General features: G+C 41.1%; 1 pseudogene; it reads right to left on the reverse strand.

Moving 5' to 3' along the window:
• Positions 1-1,691: 1,691 nt before the first annotated feature.
• LOC140938041 (uncharacterized) lies at positions 1,692-8,825 on the reverse strand (annotated as a pseudogene).
• Positions 8,826-10,319: the final 1,494 nt, after the last annotated feature.

Below are 10,319 nucleotides of genomic sequence, written 5' to 3' on the forward strand. Positions count from 1 at the left end.
GTTGTGGGGGTTGTGGGGGTTGTGAGGGTTGTGGGGGTTGTGAGGGTTGTGGGGGTTGTGGGGGTTGTGAGGGTTGTTAGGGTTGTGGGGGTTGTGGGGGTTGTGAGGGTTGTTAGGGTTGTGGGGGTTGTGAGGGTTGTGAGGGTTGTGGGGGTTGTGAGGGTTGTAGGGGTTGTAAGGGTTGTGAGGGTTGTGGGTTTTGTGAGGGTTGTAGGGGTTGTGGGGGTTTGTAGGGTTGTAGGGGGTTGTGAGGGTTGTGGGGGTTGTGAGGGTTGTAGGGGTTGTGAGGGTTGTAGGGGTTGTGAGGGTTGTGTGGGTTGTTGGGGTTGTAAGGGTTGTGGGGGTTGTGAGGGTTGTGGGGGTTTGTAGGGGTTGGGAGGGTTTTGTGGGTTGTGAGGGTTGTAGGGGTGGTGAGGGTTGTGGGGGTTGTGGGGGTTGTTAGTGTTGTGGGGGTTGTGAGGGTTGTGGGGGTTTGTAGGGGTTGTAGGGGGTTCTGAGCGTTGTGAGGGTTGTGGGGGTTTGTAGGGGTTGTGGGGTGTTGTAGGGGTTGTAGGGGTTGTAGGGGTTGTGAGGGTTGTGGGGGTTTGTAGGGGTTGTGGGGGTTGTGAGGGTTGTGGGGGTTGTGAGGGTTGTGGTGGTTTGTAGGGGTTGTAGGGGCTGTTGGGGTTTTGAGGGTTATAGGGCTGGTGAGGGTTGTGGGAGTTGTGAGGGTTGTGGGGGTTGTCATGGTTGTGGGGGTTTGTAGGGGTTGTAGGGGCTGTGGGGGTTTTGAGGGTTATAGGGCTGGTGAGGGTTATAGGAGTTGTAGGGGGTTGTGAGGGTTGTGGGTAGGGTAATGCAGTTATTAAGGATAAAAATATTCATGATATCAATGTAGCTTTCGTTCAGTGCAAACTGGCACAATATACTCTCCATTTCAAGAACCCCTTATTTACTTGATCAATTTGCAATCTCATCTGAATTCAAAGTCAACCACGAATATATCCGAAGCGCTCTTATTTTTCTGATTTCTGCGGAGATAACTAAGGTGAAGGGCAAATATCAGCGCCCCTGCCACTCATTTGTCGAACAAATTGACGTCACTTTTTGTGGGAAAATTGAAGAAATCTGAGCAGCTTGTCAGTTAGAAGGATGACTTTCATTCATTTTTGTTGAAATTGCAATATTAGTATCCCTTTTCTGTAACACAAATCGTTTACCTCCTGTCATCTTTACCCGTATGACTTCCTAAAGCAAAAGTGATAAAATAAAGAGAACACAACTGATAAAAAAATTTAACAATGAAGGGCTTGAGAAAATTGACTTCCTGGGCCCGATTCCCGTGAAACTAGGCCAATTAACGGTAATACAGGGCCCGCTTCCTAAAAGGCCGATTAGCACTAATCCTGGATTAATCATGGTTTAATGCAGGAGTAAAAGATGTTCAGGAGTTGTTTGACAGTTCAAACTCGATAATTTTTATTTAACTTTTATTTTTATTATTAACAGAGCGCCTACAGACACATGTGTTTACAACGATAACAAAGATTTTACTGCAATAATCACAGAGGTGTACATTTGTAGAATTTATACAACTAGACAAGGTTATATTTAACGCGTCTTTCTCTTTCGCGGAAGCGATCACATCCGTATTTAGCCACAATTTTTTGCGTTTTCTCTCCTTATCAACGTTGCAAAAGCTGAGCTTGGAGTCATAGAGTCAAGAAAGAGATTAGTTTCCTTTTTAACGTATTGAACAGCTCTCTCCTAGGATCCCTAAAAGCTATGCAATTCATCAAAAAATGCTCCTCGTCTTCTAATCCAGTTTTACATAATAGACAGATTCTTTGATCTGGTGGTTGATAGGGTTTAACGTATCGCTCAGTTTCAATTGTTAGTTTGTGGTTGCTTAATCTTAGCTTTGTGATTGCTACTCAATGATTGATGTTTCTTACATTTCTGAGGTAATTTTCGTAGTCGTGGGTAAGTTTAAATTTCCTAAAAGTTCTTAGTTTTTTTTTGATGCGGGTCCTTTCGTTCATCATTGTGTATTTCACTAATCCATGTTTGTTGTTCTATGTCTAAGAGTCTCTGTCGTATATAGCTCATAGTTGCGGGGGTGTTCGTTTTCGCTGACTATATGTCGCCAAGACCTGCGCCGAGATTTAATAGCCGTTTTAATTTGCTGGGCCAAAGTTCCTTTTTTTCTTGACCAATTTGATCTGTAAATGCTATTCCAGAGAGTTTATTTTGGTGCTCCGGCTCACAAAATTTCAGCCAATATTTAATGGCTCTGCACTTTGTCTTCGTTCGCATTGGGAAACGGCCTACCTCCGATCTGCACGCATTTGAGCTACAGAATTCTCCCAATAGCCACCTAATGAACTTTGTTTGTACAAACTCAATTTGATCATTTTCTAGCCAAGCACAGTGCAACCTTTTCGTCAGGGGACACCATCAGGACCAACGCAAGCGTCCCTTGAATGATCAACAACTGTGGCAATAACAAACAGTTTAAAGACTGTTAAGCTTATTCAAAGCTATTACCAAGGGAGGAACTACGCGCTCCAGTCAAAAGACTCACACTATCTTTAGAAATCACTAAGCTGGAGTTTACTGAGTCACAATTCAATTCTCCATAGTAAGTTTATTTAGCTTCAGTTTAAGCTGCAGTTCACTCTTATAATTTTGGATCTGTTAAGTCACCAGGGGCACCCAACGGCAATTTTCGGGAAAATATCTGTTCGGAAGACGATTTGAGATCTAGAATTTTCGGAGCATTTGTTGTAAAATTTCTTGCTTGCCTGCCTCTTCTAGGATTTTCGAACATCTACAAAATGGTATAATTACCCATTTTTAACGGATTTTGACCCTAAAAAAGGCCACCTAGAATTTTCGAAAGCCTTTTCCTGGCTGAAATTTTCGAGAAGGTAAGTTTTTATCCCTATAATTTTCGGATCACTAGACTTTCAGCTAGGAAATCCGAACAGATGAAAAGTTTTTAGGAGATAAAAATATGCCTATATCTACCGTTTGAATACTAAAATACGTTTAACAATGCTATGTTAAGTGGTTTTGAACTATATCCTCGTTGGGTGCCCCTGAGTCACTATCCGTGATATTTAACATTCTGCAAAGAAAACTGACGAGCTGGGCCCAGCGTGATACAGCTTTGCAGAAAAACATTACACTCACGGACTAAAGAAAATCGCTTAGTTACTCAGATCCATAAGACACTTATGAGTTTGGAACCCTTATTCAGCCGTAATAAAAAAGCTTTACGCTTCAAAAGAGGTCAAAGAAAATGCGCTTGCATCAGAGGGCAAATCCTGTCGACCAGAAAACAATAACTACAGTCAATCGATATGTATGTCATGACCTCTCAGTGTGAAACATGCGGCTAATTCCAGAGCATAATCTACCCAGCAGATAAAAACAATTTTATTGGAATAAGCAGCATTTTGGCATGAGGTAAAAGTCTACCACCCCCTTTTATTGCTAAGGTCGGCATGTTTGCAGGATAAGTTTGCTGCACGTCCAGACGAAACAATTGTCGCTCGCACGTCCATACACTGCTGTTGCGAGCAAAACACACTCTCCCCTTCCTTTATGGAGAAACAACGATCGTCCTTCGTGCTCGTCTTACAAGAAAAGTGAGACGAACCCACGAACAAAACGGCGCTCGGACAGTTCCGCTTTGGTTTCTTGGGAGCCGGCTGGTTTGTTCCTCCAAGATCATAACCACATTCCTCGCAATTTGGAGGCTTCCTTCGAGTAAAGTAAGAATGTCCGCACTGCGGACATGAACCAAAACCTCTTTTCGTGCTCTTACATGACAGCATGTTGACACACGTGGCTTACACACAAAGACAGATAGAATAGCAGGGACAAACGGTACGAAATGGAGAACGAGAAAATGCAAAACAGAGCCGATGACTACTTTTGGCACGAAAGCAATGGAACAAATAAGATAACCAACAGATCAGACAAGGAACAAAAAAAACAACGTTACCAACACTTTTGCCGAACGAAGTGAAGCGAAGAAACACCAAATAGAGGTCAAGAAAACGGCACTTGCAAAGCGAAATGGATAGTACAACTAGCAAGAATTCAAGATTAACGACAAAAAATACTAGCGAACCTCCTGGCACAAGAGACAATGAACAAATGCGGTGAGAATAAACCTGGATATGCGATTAATCGAAAGGACGAAGATGAAGGATATCGAGCACGTCGAAATGAGCGGAATGAGCGGCTGGTTTATGTTACAACCTCGTGGCGAAATACTGAATAAGCCAATCGGATGGCTTACAACCCACGCAACCCTGTCAAACAATCAAGCCAATCACAGAGCACGTTACTAGAGGTGCATGTTAACTGCTCGCGTTGCGCGGCTTAATTCAGGGCTGAAAATCAGCAAAACTTTGAATGCTGATTTGGAAAGAAATAATGAGTGATTATTAAATAAAAGAAATAACACAAAAAGTCATCGTAATTCCTTTGACATAACACAGCGTTTTCTGCCAACATTAAGCACAATTTAACGCCATAACAAGATTTTAACGATCCCCTTTCCGCACTGATAGATCAAGTGGAGTCAAACCACCTCCCAAATGGGGTCCCAAATCGGATAAAAAATTGAATGAGAGTAACATATATAGAAACCATGATATTTTGTGAAAGATTTCTTCCGAAAAAAGTATAATTTCTACGATTTCTTCGATTTTTTATTTTCCTAAAATACAGCCTAAACAGTGAATTCATTAGTCATTGACCAGGTGACAGCTCTTACGTCATCAGTATGGTATTTCTGTTGTTTCGGCGCAGACGGTTCTCGAAATGTTCCTTGCGGCAGAGAGCGCTGGGAGTCGGCTGTTTCGCAGCCTAATGAACAAAATTCAAAATATTATTTACCAAAATCGAATGTTCGTTGCTGGTGCTCTTAGATAGGCTCAAAAGGTGTAGAGACTTCTCATTGGTTAAAACGAGATCTGACCAATGATGTGGTTTTTGGTCTGGAAAATGCCATAGCTTTTTAAAAAACCAAATTAAGATTTCACGCCTCAAGGCTTTTACGTGAGTTGAGATGAGTGAAATCCCTTTTACAGGCCTTTGTCATCTGTAAGTAGGTCGAAAGCAAGAGAACATAAAAGCCTCTTGTTGAACGTTAATTGGCATTTGTAGACGGCGGCAATTCGACTGCTCGGGAGTGACTCAAGTGCAACATAAAATGAAGGAATTTGATCGGCGGCTTGATATTCCAAAGAAACGTTTGGAGCTTCCTTAACTCCACCATAAAGCACGACACGCAATTAGTTGAGGCAGGGGAACATAAAAGGCTTTTATGTTCTCTTGGCGGTTAGGGTTATTTTAGACTGCAAAACAGTCGGTTTTTTCCTCAAAATCGGTAAAGAAATCGGTAAAGCGTGGCGTAAGAGTCTTACGCGCGCGAACCGCGAGAGAGAAAAAACTTTTCAGCCTCGTTCCACACCTTTTGTTTGACTGCTCGCGCGTACTTGAATACGCAAAAAAAACGGACTGTTTTTGCAGTCTAGGGTTATTTCTATGAATTTAACTGCCCTTGAAAAGTAAAAAACATATTTTTCCCTTCTAGGGCTGATTATTTGAGGATTGAAGATGACGACAGAACACTTGGTAGATATTGTGGGCGCAAACTTAGGGGAAAGGTAGTTTTGGTAAACGGAAACTACGCATTAATAACATTCCACTCTGGTCGTTCTAGACAATACAAGGGATTCCAGCTCACGATATTGTTTACTGAAAATGGTATGTTCAAATAAGAAGGGAGTCTTTCATAGAAAGTAAATAAAATGAAATAAAATAAAATAAAGAATATAAGTAAGTTGCCATCCAGGTAAGATGTCAAAGTTGATGTTTAGAGGTCAAGTTGAGGTGCGCGGCATTTTTAAGAAAACTGATAAACAAACAATACAACTAATATTGATAAAATAGGCACAATTAGAGGTAATTTCAGCCTTTTTTTGCTGTTAAGCAAACTCTATGTCTGACTAGGAACACTATACAATCTTTCATTCGGGGTTATGTTACAATGCAGTATTTCTTAACGATTTCACATTTTTTTCTTTTTTAAACTGTCCTCTCAAGATTAAAATCAGGATATCCGGGATTGAACAGAGCCGGGGTCTCAATGGGGTGGTGGCTTTTACGGTTATCGGCTAAAATTTTGGCTCTTTTACGGCTATCGGTTAATTTTTTTCAGTTACGGTTAACAAAAAAGTTAACAATTAACTTCTTTTGTTTCAAAAAGTTAAATATCAATTAACCCGTATTTTTTGTATCTTTAAATCACAATAAAGGTCCTCGGATCATCTCGGGATGAATTAAGCTATTCTTTTGAAAGATTTTAATATTTGATAGATCGTACTTTTTATAAAGTATTCCACTTCTAATATTATCTTACACATAGAAATGTCAATAGTCAATTTAAAAATAATCTTTGTGAAAAAGCAAAAGCAGACACGCGAACGCCCAACTCAAGGCCGGAGCGCGACATTCATTATAACACTAATGGCCGTTTTCACACTAGAGACGGATTATTCGTGTGAGACGGGTTATCCGTTTGATGATTCGCCGTGTCAGATAGGTAATACGTCTTAATTTGAAAATGAAATAGTTTTAATTTTGAATGAACAATCCGCCTGACTTTTGAAGACGGGATTATCCGTTCCAGATAGCCTGTATACAGCCACCCCCTCCCCTCAGAAAAAGTCGGAGAAGGGGTGTCTGTGGGGAGGGTGCGACTGTACAGAGACTAGTCAGACGGATAATCCATTTCTAGCTCTAGTGTGAAAACGGCCAATAACAAAATCACCGAGTCCAGTGTTTTTAATGATAGCAAAGGACTGTACGGAACGACTGTCTGCCGTTGCCTTGTCCGTAGGCCTAATTATTCCGCGCGGCTAATGCTTTTCGGGTCACGTGGTCCGAGCGGGTTCGCCACCGAAATGCCTTGACCGAGATTGCGTGGGAAGACGCCGTACAGGGATTAGGCATGGCAATGTCTACCGTAGAGTCAGAGAAAAACAGGGAAATGTTGTTTATCGGCAACGTGTTTTACAAACAGAGACATCTCTGCGTATTGTTTCACTAATGTTTCGAGGGCACGACCTCCTGAAAATCGCAAATATTAATCCCCAGCAAGAAGCCACACTTTCGCTATGGAAAAAATTAGTTCCCCAAGAGAGCGGCGGAAATGGAGCCTACAGGTCTTGGTCAACACCTAAAAGGCGCTTCGCCTAACGTGCGTACGGAGTCACACTAGCCGGGAAATAAAAAACGCAACCATAAGTGAGTTTAGTACCTTCATTAAAAGTAGCAAATCTAGAGAACAGTTTCTTTTACGGTTAACTCTTTTTTACCCTATTTACGGCTAACGGTTGAAATTTTTCAATTTTTACGGCTATCGACTAAATTTTTGGCCGTTTTACGCCTATCGGTTAACCCCATTGAGACCCTCTGAACAAGGTGGTACTGAGATTTTACTGCATAGTACTGATGTTTGACCGTATTATACGCCTTTCTCCGAGAGAAAGTGAGAAAAATGTTCTCTCCAGTAGACTGCAAAACAATCGGCTTTTTTCTCAAAATCAGTAAAGAAATCGGTAAAGCGTGGCGTAAGAGTCTTAAGCGCGAAGCGCGCGAGCCTCACACTCCCGTAAGGCGTCTGAGGCGAGAGAAAAAAAAACCTGGCATTAGCATTGCATCTCTGTGAAATGTAGTATATAAAGTGGAGGATCAAAAATTAGTGGAAGTAGCAGTACGCCAACAAAGCCTGTGCCTGCTCCTCGAAGGGGGAGTTAGCCAAAAGAGCCGAGCGCTTCGGATAAATAGTAGAATTTCAAAACACAGTTCGGCAATTTTATGAGTGAATGGATAAGCTCGGAAAATGTGTTTGTTGCGCCTACCAGAAAAGGAGAAACGTTACCAAAGTTGGCCAACCTACTGAAAAACGAACTTTTCGTTGTCCTCGAGGAAGAAGAATCTTTCTCCACAAGAGTTTGCTCTCCACGGAACAAAGGTTAGAAACTGGGCTGCGATGCTTTCCCAAATTAGAGAAAAGCTGAACACGCCAACTGACAATGAACAATTATTTCGATTGAAAAGAATGGGTAAATACCCTCATTCCAATCCACTTCTTCGTGATTTGGCTGTGTAAATCGACCTAAATCACTATCCGTGAGAATTTAAACATCCTGCTAAAATCGCTAACGAGCTGGGCCCAGCGTGACAAAATTAAACCTTGCAGGAAAAAGTCACATTCATGGACACAAAGAAAATGGCTCAGAATTATTCAAATCCAGGAGGCACTTTGGAGAAATTAAACAACCTAAAACCCTTAATCAGTCGCAATGAAGAACTTCACATTTCTAAAGAGGCCAAAAAAGAAAATGCTCTTGCATCAGTGGGCAAATCATGCCGACCAGAGAAAATCAATATGCGTGTCACGACCCCTCAGTATGAAATATATTTAATAAGCGGCCAAAATTCACATTTGCCCAGTCAAAACGTTTTCCTCCAAAGCGTAATCTACTAGACAAAGAAACAATTATTCTGGCATGAGGTAAAAGTCATGTGTTTTCTACCGATCCCCCTTCTTTACACAGGCGAGATAACAATGACTGTCGGTCGTTGCACAGAACTTGAAGAACTCTTTGCATGAACAAACATCTGACAAATAAGGCTGTTGGTAGGACACAGAAAACATCCTTTCCCCTGAGCAGCATCTCCAAAGCTTCCCTCTGCTCCGATTCTAAAACAGATCCCAGTTCTTGCGCGAGCAAATCCAGGCAATCAACATCCGTCATTTTACAGCGAAAGCTTTAGAAATCTATTCATCACGCGCGGTACGGAATATCGCGAATGACTTGTTGAAAACATTACTTGACAGCTTGTTTACAGCTTGCATCGAAATTTAGCCAATGGGAATTGCCCGTGGCTGGGAGAAGCGGGTAATTCGAACGAAAATAACGAATGCAAAACGGACAGTCCGTATTTTTAGCGTCTCTCCCCAGTCTCGCTCTCTGTTTTCAGCCTCGTTCCAGACCTTTCGTTTGACTGCTCGCGCGTACTTGAATACGCAAAAATACGGACTGTTTTGCAGTCTATCTTTCTAGATGAGGTCGTCTCATGAGTACGTGACTACTTTCAACAATATGACTATTAAAATAATTCTCCAAGAGTAGAATAAAAAATACGTTATATTCTGTATTCTTTCAGTTGAACATCAGGTTTAAAGTTCGACATTATGACATGCATCACGGGATAGATATAACACTGGTGTAGAAATACGTACCGAAACAGTACCCTGCCTCTGTAGACGATACTCTTGCCGTCCTATGATAATGACTGATCACATCTGCTTCCTCAACGACTAGAACTCTGTTTTCCCACACTCTTACGCTCCTACATTGATAAATATTCTTTCCTGTCCCCAATGTACACGTACTAATGTTTCACGAGATAATTTGTTCAAGAAGAAATAAATTCACGTCAGTCTTTAACCCTCGCATTTTTATCCGTGGTACAAGAAGGTGCGGTTGTAACCCCTCTGAGTTCTTGCTGTGTTATACAGGTCAAGCTTACACCTGTAGATTCCGTTAATTAACGAATCTATTTGTTTGAAAAATGAGTTCGTTGTACGATATATACGTAGAGTCGTTGCCGCAACCATGGGTCAATTTGATAAAACTTTTACAAGTGTAATTTTTATGTGTAGCTATTGTCTTAGGATCCGAAAACAATAGCTACACATAAAAATTACACTTGTGAAAGTTTTATTAAATTGACCCCAGTATTTCAAATCTGCCTTCTTTCACATATGCATAATGAGCAGTGATTTTTTTAACGATACCTCTCTGTATTCGGTCAGATTGAAAATTCTTTGAATGGATAAAATTGCTTTGAAGACATTTACATCAAATTCAAGAAATCTGAGTAGGTAGAAATTTCATTGTTCACTCTCGAGTGTGAATTCACTGCTCATTATGCATGCAGGAATGCAGATGAATCTGAAATCTACAACTACCAATCAGCTACCAACGGATTCAACATTCGAATAATAAATTCATTAATGAACATTATGCCATGCGGTCCTGTTAAAGAACAGTTGTGAATTTTAAAATAGCCGCCATTTTATTTATAAATAATCTAGATTTACTTAAATAATTAAGAAAACTAAGCATTTCTTCATGCTTGAGGTGATATTGTTAAAATTTAAAACTGTTTGACTTTTCTCAGGGGGGCAGGAACGCGTCACGAACCCCTAAGAATGTCTGCGTGGGAGGCTACTGCTTTTGGTA

Source organism: Porites lutea, chromosome 5, assembly GCF_958299795.1.
Source record: "Porites lutea chromosome 5, jaPorLute2.1, whole genome shotgun sequence".
Lineage (NCBI taxonomy): Eukaryota > Metazoa > Cnidaria > Anthozoa > Scleractinia > Poritidae > Porites > Porites lutea.